The 12,177-nt window shown below is 34.7% G+C and overlaps 1 long non-coding RNA gene across 5 annotated transcripts; it reads right to left on the bottom strand.

Moving 5' to 3' along the window:
* Window positions 1-6,322: 6,322 nt before the first annotated feature.
* Window positions 6,323-10,394, bottom strand: LOC121975390. 5 transcript variants are annotated; one of them, XR_006110316.1, is made up of 8 exons: window positions 10,146-10,394; window positions 8,832-8,975; window positions 8,474-8,735; window positions 7,868-8,039; window positions 7,454-7,580; window positions 7,204-7,256; window positions 6,924-7,127; window positions 6,323-6,830 (listed from the first exon to the last, which is right to left on the bottom strand). It is a non-coding gene; the product is annotated as an uncharacterized LOC121975390 (long non-coding RNA). The 5 variants fall into 5 exon arrangements; XR_006110315.1 differs by having other exon boundaries at window positions 7,868-8,735; window positions 8,832-9,003; XR_006110314.1 differs by having other exon boundaries at window positions 7,868-8,735.
* Between the last annotated feature and the right edge of the window lie 1,783 nt (window positions 10,395-12,177).

Here is a 12,177-nt window from a genome sequence, read left to right as displayed (position 1 = left end):
CAGTTCCTGAAAATCGACCCCTGATCATTACACCAGAGATATCATGCGTCCACCGTCTACACTACACCCTGTGGACAATCATTATACCTTTGAGTTTCTACATACTCTTGTTGGTAATTGACCAAAAGACACAATTAAAATTATAAAATTAGGCACGCTTAACTTTTAGATTTTTTAAAGGACGTATTTATTTTTTATTTTACTTCTCCTGCCAATCCAATCGCTGTCGTGCTTACATTCAAAGAATAACACCATTGTAATACTAGATTTCAAAGAATAACATCATTATGATTTTGTATTTTAAATAAATACCATTTTCATGATACATACTCTTTAAAATAACACCACAATTATATTTATTTTTTAAATGTATTATTATAATGGTACTTACTGTCCTTTGAAATTCATCACTACATCTTAGTGGCCGGCAAACGAGTAAAATAGAAAAAAAGTGTGTCCTTTGGTGTGAATTTTAAAAATTCCATTTGAAGTGCTTCTTTGATCAATTTCTGTAGTCTTATTTGGCAAGCGTCATCTATGTTAATCCCATACGAGATACAGTTTGTTCACTTAACGTTAGTTTCACTATAGATCGAGCATTCAAGTCTCTCTTCTTTGTTTGTCGTGTCAAATCTTTATATTGCTTCTTTCTTCTGGCTCTATGCCCACCTCTTTTCAATCAAGACAAGCATCTTAGTTTCGATATGATTTCTTTCTTAACATCTTTCGTGATCGTACATTCTTATTTTGAGTTGAGAAAAAAAATATGTTCATGTTAAAAAAATAAAACAATTTCCATGTGTGTGTGTTTTTTTGCTGTTTGAGTATAGATGTTCACGCACTAAACAATTTCAATGTGTTCTCGTGTCTTATAATTATGATTATGGTTTCTTTAATCTATCAACTAAACTTTGTGTTTTATACATAGTCACAAGCTAAGATTATCAGTTGCATGTTGATAGGTGGATTATATTTGATGGTTATATAATTAGGGTTATATAGTTTGTAATTATTTTTTTTACAGTAGACACAAGGTATTCATGGAGACCCATCTAGACAACCAACATTCTTAGACTCGCTTCTCACTAGAGGGAAAATCTCATACAGTACGTCGTAGTTGAGATTCGAACCTTAGATTTTTTGGTTATCCATTGGAGGATCTAACCATTGTACTATTATTCCAGGGGCCACAAATTTTATTTATGAATATTATGTTGGTCCCTTGCGGACGACAAGAGTGGGGTGAATTGCCATGCACAATCTAAATCAAACAAAACATCTTTCTCGATTTTTCAAACAAAATTAAGACACACTTATTAATAGTAAACTAATTAAAAAGAAAGTAGAGGCAGATCTTTTTTATTTGATTTGCAATCAAAAGATTACTAGTCCAAGACGTTGAAAGTTCACTATCAAATCTCCTTCTAGCAGAGAAATCTCTTACAGTAGTTAAAACACTAGATCACAAAGTAGAACAGAAGAGAAGATTGTTTACAAGTGTTGTCTTGACTACTAAGATTAGGATTGTATTTATAGTCTTGCTCCGGGCGCCTGGAAGGGTTCTGGGCGCTTGGGTATGGATAAACTTTATCCATGACGTAACAGATCATAATAGCTCGTTCTGGATAAATTTCTCTGGTCTAGGCGCCTAGAACAACTCTGGGCGCTTGGACAACTTTCGTACATGGGCACCTTGCTAAGGCACCCCGGCTGGACCAGACTGGTCCGGGCGCTCGGACCACAGTCAACTTTAGGTTGACTTTTTATCTAGGTCTTCCGCTCCGGCTCCACTTGCTTGGGTGATTTCGGCCATCTGGAATAGGGCTCACCCAAACCCATTTTCTGGCTGTCTCGAGTATCCTTCCACTCTGGCCTCTGATCCCTCGAAAACATCGTGCTCCTCCTTCTCATCCACCAACGTACTCTTCTGCAGCGTCTCGTGCCTTAGACGCACCGAGCTCATCGACTCTCTCCTGTGCCGTCATTCTCGTTAGCTGCATATTTTGCTCAACTTCTTGTGCTCCTAAATTCCTGCACACTTGGACACAATGATCAAACCACAACAGAACCTAACTTAACTTGGTTGATCATATCAAAACTACTATGGGGTACTTACAATCTCCCCCTTTTTGATGTAAGCAAACTAAGTTAAATTAGGGTAAAAATAAAAAATAAATAATAGTAAGATAACTAATACAGATTTTGCAATTAAAAAAAAATATGAAAAAAATTAAGATATACCTTTCCCTATACTTAACCTTTAATTTTCCTCTTTTGATCACATTAAAAATATGGGTATGTTATGAAAATAAATTTAAGTAAATTCAAAATAGAGTCTAAGGTATAAAAATACATCGACTATCATCTAGAAAAATTATGAACTTTAAATTTTGAAAATCTACATTTTTATAATTTATAAACTATTTTTATAAAAAATAATTAAAAACATATTTTTAATCATGGGAAAATTATGAAAATTTTTACAACGGTTAAAGATCTATATCCAAACTATAGATAAAATTTTCACAAAAAATTAAAATTATTTTAAGCAGTAACAAATTTTTAAGCTAAAAAATTCATAAAAAATTTTCTAAATATGTATTATAGCAAATTTCTTGGTAGGAAAAATAAATTTTTAAAAAACTAATTTTTCAAGAATTGTTAATATTAAAAGGTAGAATTTGGATAAATAATTCATATAAAATGTAATAACGGTTAAAAAAAATTTGAAAATATTTTCTTGAACAGGGAACATGATAATTTTTCACAAAAAATGAAGTTTACAAAAATTACTCTGCGAATTATTTTTAAATTAAAAAATATAATTTTTGTTAAAAAAAATTATAAAAAATAATTTAACGTTTAGAAAATTTTGAAAATTTTCTTAGAAATGAGTGATGAAGCCCTCTTTCTTGAAAAAAAATTAAAGTTAAAATATATTTCCAACATAAATTATACGAAACAATTTATGTAGATAATTCCAAGCAAACAACAAAAATTAAATCCGTTCAAAAGTACTAACATGCATAAAAATTTAATTCAAGCACGATTTTGGAACCCAATTTAAATTCCTTTGTACAGAATTAATTAAAAATTTTCTTGGAATATATATTTTATAATATTCTTCTAATTTGACCTTTATGATATCTAAAGTGTCAGTTTAGTCTTTTGAAATTTGAAACAGTTATATTCGAACATGCAGAATTCTTTAAATTTTCTATTTTAATTTTTAATTTTTTAATTTTTGATTTTTAGTTTGTCGAAATCTTCTAATGACAAGATGTTGCTAAAATTCTTTTTAATTTATTATTTTCTTTTAATTATTTTTTATTATCATTTTTTAATTGATAGGAATTTTTTTGATAAATTTTAATAAATTTAAATAATTGGTCAGGAGGCAGAGACCGTACCTGACTTATCTTGTTGATCTCATTATCTGATGCTCCCCCTGTAGAGCTGCTTTCTTCTGATGTTGCTCTCTCTTCATCATGCTCTCGATGCTCATCTCCGATGAACTTGCTCTGTCGTCTTCTTGGTGACTTGTCATCAATGCAAGTCCAGCATAGGCTACGACGTCCGAATATGATGACGATGATTCATCCCATGTCGTTTTTAGATTCTTGTGTTTCTTCTAGGTCACTCTTTTGTCCTTTTCCTTGTCCTTGTCTTTGTTCTTCAGTTTTGGACAGTTATCTTTGACGTGCCCTTCTTCATTGCAATGATAGCATCTCACATTTCTTTTCCTTCTTTGGCCTGCACTTAATTGATTTGATTACTTTAAAAAAACTTTTTGAATTTTCTTACCATAAATGTCGTTTCATCATCGTTGAGGGACGTTTCAGAATCTAGTTCATCTATTTTTGTTTTTAAGACAATGTTGTGCTTTAACTCCTTATTTAGATCTGCATATCTTGACTCATGAATTTCAAAAGTTAAAAAAAACTCTTCTAAATTATTTACCTCTAAATCCCTAGAGATGAAATATGCATCTACAAGGGTTGACCATTTAGGACTCCTAGGAAAAGGGTTAAGCGCGTACCTTAGTAAATCTCAGTTGGTTACCTTTTCTCTGAGATTCGTGAGTCCGGTGATGAGTTCTTTGATCCTTGAGTGGAGGTGTGCGACGGTTTCACCTTATTCTAACCGAAGGTTGCTGATATGGTTCTACAGCAAGTGTCGTCTCGCGAGTTTAGTCTCCGAGGTCCCTTCGTGTAGTTCCAGAAATTTCTCCTAGAGCTCCTTGGCTAATTCGTAGGCTCGGATCCGGTTAACTTCTTGAGGCAGTAAAACGCTCAGCAGATGAAATTTTGTCTTGTTCTTTGCCACGAAGTTGGCTTGCTCCTTTTTCATCCATAGATGTTCTTTGTCTTTCTCTTGCTGATCCTTTGGTGCTACAAAACCATACTTCACTATTATTAATAATTCAAAGTTAATTTTGAAGAACACCTCCATTTTATTTTTCCAAATCACGAACTCACCCTTGAACTTAGGTGGGTAGATGCTCAGTTTGGTCATCATCTTATGTGCTTCGATTGACGGTTAGTCCTTCTAAAGCGGTTGGACTCTGATACCACTTGTTGGTCCCTTGCGGCCGGCAAGAGGGGGGTGAATTACCTTGCATAATTTAAAACAAACAAAACACCTTTCTCAACTTTTCAAACTAAATTAAGACACACTTATTTAATAGTAAAATAATTAAAAAGAAAGTAGAGACAGATCTTTTTTACTTGGTTTGCAATTAGAAGATTGCTAGTCCAAGACGTTGAAAGTTCACTATCAAATCTCTTTTTGGCGAAGAAACCTCTTATAATAGTTAAAGCACTAGATCACAAAGTAGAACATAAGAGAAGATTGTTTACAAGTGTTGTCCTGACAACTAAGATCAGAGCTGTATTTATAACCTTTCTTCGGGCGCCTGGAAGGGTTTCAGGTGCTTAGGTGTAGATAAAACTTTATCCATGATGCAACGGATCGCAACAGTTTGTCCTGGATAAATTTCTTTGGTCCGGTCAACTGGAACAGGCCCGAACCGCCTTCGCATAGGGGCACCTCTCCAAGGCGACCTGGTTGGACTAGACTAGTCAGGGCGCCCGGAGTAGCTTCGAGCGCCCGAACGACACTCAACTTCACATTTACTTTTCGTCTGAGTTTTCCGCTCCGGCTCCGCTTGCTTGGATGATTTCGATCATCTGGAATAGGGCTTACTCGAACCTATTTTTTGGCCTTTTTGAGCAACCTTCCGCTCTAGTTTCTCGTCCCTCGGAAATGCAGCACGCCGATCCTTCTCGTCCACCAGCGTATTCTTCCGCAGCATCTCGTGCCTCGGACGCATCGAGCCCGTCAAATCTTTCTCATGTCGTCATTCTCGTTAGTTGTGTGTTTCACTCTATTTCTTGTGTTCCCAAGTTCCTGCATATTTAGACACAAGGATCAAACCACAACAGAACCTAACTTGACTTGGTTGATCACATCAAAACTACTACAGGGTACTTACACATTATTCACAAATAATTCACAATCTCTATTTTTTTTTTGTAATCTAGGTATTTATCTTTTCGAAATCGACTAATCTTAGAAGTGACTAATCCTATGAAAGTTTTTTCATTAACCATCAAGGTAAATCAAAAAGCGCTTATAAAAACTCATCCAAATGACTAACATTCTTAAACTAATTTCTCACTGGAGGGGAAAATTTCCTGCAATGTACCGTAGCTGAGACTTAAAAACTTATATCCCTTAATTATTCGTTGAATAGTCTAACCATTGCACAATCTCTATTTATGAATATCATTTGCCCCAAGACGTAGCACAGATGGTGGATAACGACCAAGGGTAGATTCCAATGAATTGATGACCTGTGGTCACCTTACCATGTGTCTAACACCTGTACAATTATATTTACCTTCCTCCATATTCATGAGGCCGACACTAATAGGACTGTTAAAATAACGTATCTATTTTTTTTTCTATTTGTGAACATTAACAAAATGAACACTTATTCCTTTTGAGTTATTTAAATTTATTGATTTAGTTGACTTAAACAACAAACTCTTACCAAACTAAGTCGGTTCACAAACATTTAATTCTTTTACAAACCCTAGATATAATTTCTGTTGGTCGCGTTCTTTTCTTTTTTGGGTAATATTCGTGGTGAGTAAAAGTTGTGAAACACAAACATTTTTACATCAGTACATCGATATTTCTTTCCGTAACAATCACATTTGTTATGCGAATCAAACAACCATAAAATTCAATTGGACAGCTAGAGATGTGCGAGCATAATAATACCTAATCGTCAAAGCATCAAAATGGAATACATATATGCAACTAACATGTGCAAGTTCATACATACATAAATCTATATAGCACAGAATCACGAAAGTATTAAGATGGTATAAATACACACACCAATTGGCATAATATACCGAATTGTTAGACCGCCAAAATGAGATAAATACACACAACTATCATATGCAATTCTATACACATGCATATAGGCACACACGACACACGAGTAGGCATAATATTTAATCATCAAAGCACCAAACTGGAATAAATTCGCACAAGTAGCGCGTGAAGTCCTTGCACGCACAAGTCGACATACTTCCTTAATTCTCTTCGTGAATAGGCCTTTTTTTTTTTTTTTGTTTTTGTGTCTGTAGAAACTTTACGCATGCATCAACCAAACAAATGCACGCATGATTTATTTTTATTCCTGTGCCCCGAAATGAAGTGGAGTTCAGATACGAATTCGTCTCTTCCTGATATCAAATTTTGCCATAGGCATGCAGAGAAGAGGAGCCCGGAATGCAACAAGTGTCCACAAATGGCTGCATGCGCATGACATAGACCCTACTTGTCAAAAACCAGAAGCAAAAGCAAAACAAGATATAGTAGTTACTTTAATGGGTTTCCAGCGTCACCTGGTAGCTGCGTGTCGTCAGGCCCTTGGTTTTTGATGTGAAAAGTGGATGGCTGATGATGGGCAATTAAAATACCATCGTGAATAAGACTAGATGGAACATGCCGTGTCAATGATGCGAAGCTAAGTCAGCAGCAGCAGCACAACTGTGCATGATAGGAACAGCATGCACTGCCAGGGTCCATACTCCATTCCCTGCCACTGTCTAGTGCGGATAACAGGATAAGCTTAAGACTGCACCATTAAAATATTAACATCGTGTGTTTTTTTTTTCCAGTCACCTTTTGCTTTTTGGGAGCTCTTGCGGCACGAATGGGAAAAACCTGCAGAGTCTCTGTCGTGGGCGACCACCACCACAATTTTAGTCATAAGCAGACAACGGAATACCTACTTGTACATCGACTATCAAATAATTTTTAAAATTCACTTCTACCAATCATGATCCTTTCATCTATTATTATAGTTGTAAAGAGAAAGATCAAATTAATTTCTGAGGTGTGCTTTTACTTAACAAAGAAAGTTGAGAAGTACCTCAAATTCGACACCCACCCAAGTTGCAGCCCTGCAACAAGCATTACGATCCAAATGTGTTAAACTGAAACCTTCTGTCAGCATGCACGGCCTACACTTCAGTGGGCCGATGGAGCTTTGCTGGATCCTGCTCATGAAGAAAATAAACAGAAACTGGGTGAAATGCTCGAATACATGCCAAAGATGACAAGCTGACAAATACGTAACATAGTATTAAAGTAAAGCAAGTGCTAAAGGAAACCAGGTTAGAGATAAGAAAGCCTCTATAAATGATATCATACACCACAACGGCATTTGTTAATTGTTATCCAACATGCACTATGAAAGCTACAGGTAGCTCAGCATCATATTAGAGAATTCATTACACCGATGATGAAGCATAGGAGCTAATGCTTATTATCGCAGAGTAAATACCACGTAAAATTTTGATTGATCAAATGTGATACGAGGCAGTGTTACAACAATACAAAGCCTCCTTGTGCAGGTAAAATTTTCCAACAACGTTCAGAGTGTTGCTAAAGTTGTTTTCTTCAAGTTCTCTAAAAGCCTTTGTAAACTGACTCCGTCAGATTTTGTGGAAGTATGCCTGTCATCGCAAGTTGAAGATTAATAAAAATAGGAAAACTTTGAAAAAACAAGTAAAATGGATTCCATCAAATGCCAAGTGGAGAAGGGATATATGCAATTAGTGAAAACTGAGTGTAGCTTTTATTATCCTTGGCTGCCGAGCACAAGGAGTGCAGAGAAACATATCATCAATATTGGCAAACTCTCTGAAGTACTATCCTAGAATAAGTCCATTCTATTAAGACCCTAAGCGACAACAAGTAAACCGCTATAGATTAATATTAAAAAATAAGTGCACTGGGATTTGTTTATTAACCTTTTTCAATAGATACTTTGAAAGTTTTTATTAACCAACTATAAGTCACAATAAATAAACTACTAACATAAAAAGATTGGAATAAATGTAATTCTACTGCTTTCAAAAAAAACAAAAAACTTATCCATTTGCTAAACTGGTTATCTTATCTCGAGCTCCTTGGTTGATGATTGCTGTCTGTTGTAACAAGAGTAATCCACCAAGGATTGGAGAAGTGCCAACAGCTGTGGTCCCTAATGTATGTGCAAATACAGACCCAACCCACTCACAGAGTACGGCAAGATCATATGATAAAAGCTGATCATATGTGCTTAATACAGGCTTTGGTTCAACCTTACAAGCAGCAAGAAGGGCTCTAGGACGTATGATGAGGCTTGTTTGTAGAATATTCATACATTGCTAGACAAGTAAAGCAGAAAATTAATAGATATACAAATATTAACAGAAAAGTTGAACTTTAATATAGAACAATTAGGGTGAGAACACAAATTTTACCTAAGCATCCATTTCAAGATGAAGACAAATAATCTCTAAAGACAAGCGACCCTCCACTCCAATATAGATATTTGAACCGACCCTCTTTACTACAGAACATGCTTCTGCAACTTCACCTCTAGAAAGAGCTTCACACAGAATAATCTGAAAAGTTGTGCATTTCCAAGCATATCTGAGCATTATAAGAAACATGAGAAGACTAAACCTTCATTAAAAAAATATTTCAAAATAAAGGATACCAGATTCACTTTTTGAAGATCTCTTTCGTCCTACCCTGACATTACTAAATCATTGTCTTAATTGAACATTAATGTTTCTTCGTTGGATATTTATATACTATATTAACCAACTATCACTTTCAGTTTTATAGTCGGTCGGAGAGCAAAACCCTAAAGAAAGAGGAAGATGTTCCACGAAGACTCTATCGAAGGAACAAATTAATGGACCAAAGATATTGATAATTACAGAAATGTGTACTTTCTGTAGATAAAAATATCGCTTCAACATTATGTTAACTACTTAGATGCACTATGCAAGAAGGGTTTTAAGTATCTTGAGTAATAGATTTAGTTTGGCATTTGAATCAATCTTATTTACAGATAATTTCATTCCTGAGATCAGAATAACTCATTGTCATTTTCCATTCAAGTATCTTCCTCCTAGTTTATCTAATTGGAAAAATTAAACAACCAGCATCGGCCCAAGAGCACTAAATTAACCAAAAGTCAGTTTAAATAATTTGTAAATAGGATTTTATGCATACAACAAAAACTTTTGGATCAAGAGTTTCTTTTTCATTAATGCAAGCGCACTTATTTTATAAGAAAACCAACATTTTCAAGATAGTACTCCTTTCCTTCTTAGCCAAATGACAGATTAAAAAAAAAGAAAGGCCAATCATCAAAAACATCAGTTTCAATGCCATCCTGGTCTGCTCCACTTGTGTACTAATGAGATAGGCCTAGGTGTGGATAGTAAAAAAAAATCTAATTGTTATTAACAGTAGCAAAGTGATTCCTCTTGTGTTAGTCTTACCTGGATTGTCATAGTAGTAATATCAGTGAATCTACAAACTGTAACTCAACAGAAGTGAAGTCCATGATTGGAAATCTGGAAAGTAAAAAAGCACTAACCAAGTGTATATCTTTCTAACAGAAGCAACCTAAATATATTTCTCCAAAATTTCCTTTTCTCCTATAAGAACAGGAGTTCCTAATTTAAAATTCGGTACATATTATCATATTTATCGTGATCAACTTCATTCAGAATCAACAACCACTCTGCAACAATTAGATTCCCAACAGAACGAGGTACCTCTTTGGGGAGGGTGGAGTAGGGGGAGGCTAGCATAGAGCGAGGCTTCGATAGCCTCCTCGAGGTCGAGGCGGCCGGCGACGTCCCTGCCGATGCGCTCGCTGACATGGAGGCTGGCGGAGGCTACATCCAATCCCACGGTTTCGTCGCCCCCACGCCATTACGCGATCGTCGGAGGGCCGCGCAACTGCCGCAAACCCTATGGTGCGATAGAAACACCGCGACGGATTAGCTGTGAGTAACTAAATTTACATTACAGGAAAATATGTATATATATATATATATATATATATCTAAGGTGTACTTTTTTCATTATTTTTAAAATAATATTTTTGAATCTAAATATCTAAATTTTCAACTGCTGACGAATTAGTCACGACGGGTTTCAAGCGGATACAGGAGAAGTATGCTATTAGATTCTCAGTCAACCTTAAAACTAAACTAAATATTTAATCAATAAATTTATTAAATTATTATATTAATATTAGGTTGGTTTAGACGATCCCATCTAATAGTATAAAGTTTAATTATTATTATTATTATTATTAATATTAAATTATTCCTTGAAAATTCGAGTATAGTGTTAAATAGATAATAGTTTCTATATTATAGGTTGGATAAAAATAAATATTATAGAAAATTTAATAGTCTCAGATTTAAAACATGCAACATAGTTAACTCTCACTAATAAATCAATAGATGTAGTAGATGCGATGATTAAAAAAATTAATATTTTATGTGTACAAGAGAAAAAATAGATAAGCTAGAATATAAAAATAATAGTAAACTCGAGTTTTAAGTTTTGCTGAAAGAGTAAAATAAGAAATGGAGTGAATATTATTGTACATAGTTCGTTAAATGATGAAGGTATAATAGTAGTTAGAAAAAGGGATAGAATTATAACTCTCAAAATAGTAGTGAAAGAAATTATGAACGTAATTAGCATATATGCATCTCAAGTAGGATTAGATGAAACTACCAAATCAAGGTTTTGGTACTATATAGATGAAGTATTACAAAATATTCGATCAAATGAAATGATTTTAATAGGAGACAATATAAATGGACATGCCACTATGCCAGAGTGAAAAAAAAAAAAGAGAAATGTGAGAGGGTATATGAGAGTTATGGATTTGGAACGAGAAATAAAAAAGAAAAAATTATTAAATTTTGTGATAACATATGACCTTATATTAACTAATAATTTTTTAAGAAAATAAAAACACTTGATCATGTTTAAAAGTGAATAATAAATCTCAAATTAACTTTCTTATGATTAAGAAGATGAATAGAAAGATTTGTAAAATTACAAGGTCATCTCTAGAGAAAGCTTTGTATCCTGGGTTGATTTTGATATGATCAACCTAGTTAAGTTAGGTTGTGTGGTTTTGATTCTTTGTGTCTAAGTATGCAAGGACTTAGAAACACAAGAAGTTGAGTGGAAGATGCAGCAAGCAAGAAGAAAGGCATGAGAAGCGAGTTGACGGGCTCAGTGTATTCAAGGGACGAGGAGCTGCAAAAGAATACACAGGTGGATGAGAAGAATGCGTGTGATGCTTTGGAGGGACCAGAAGCCGAGGAGGAAGACTACTTGAGGAGAAAGCCGAAGTTAGGTTCGGGTAAGCTCAACTCTAGACGACCAAAGATGTAACGACCCAATTTTCCCTATTTCAAGTTCTAAAAGTCCATAAAAATATTTGGAAATACTTTTAAAATATTCTAGAGATTTTTAGGAATTTTTAGAGTATTTTTACGTAATTTTTGGAGGTCGTTTAGTAGGGTTACAAAAAGAAAGAAGTTTCTTAAAAAAATGTTGAAGGTGAGATTCGAACCCACGACCTCGGGTCGGACTGACCCAAGCAAAACCGGTCCAACCAGCTGAGCTACACGATTTTGTTAACCTTATATGGTGAGAACTAAGTTTATAGCATAGTTAAGGATTAGGAAATAAATAGGTATTAAAAGGAGAACTTGAGTTTTACCCGAGACCTAATTTTCCTCACCTTTCTCTCCCGACGGCGCTGTTCCTCTC

The sequence above is a fragment of the Zingiber officinale genome, chromosome 4B, assembly GCF_018446385.1.
Source record: "Zingiber officinale cultivar Zhangliang chromosome 4B, Zo_v1.1, whole genome shotgun sequence".
Taxonomy (NCBI): Eukaryota; Viridiplantae; Streptophyta; class Magnoliopsida; order Zingiberales; family Zingiberaceae; genus Zingiber; species Zingiber officinale.
Note: the sequence above shows the minus strand (reverse complement) of the source record. Positions and strands in the feature narration are given on the sequence as shown.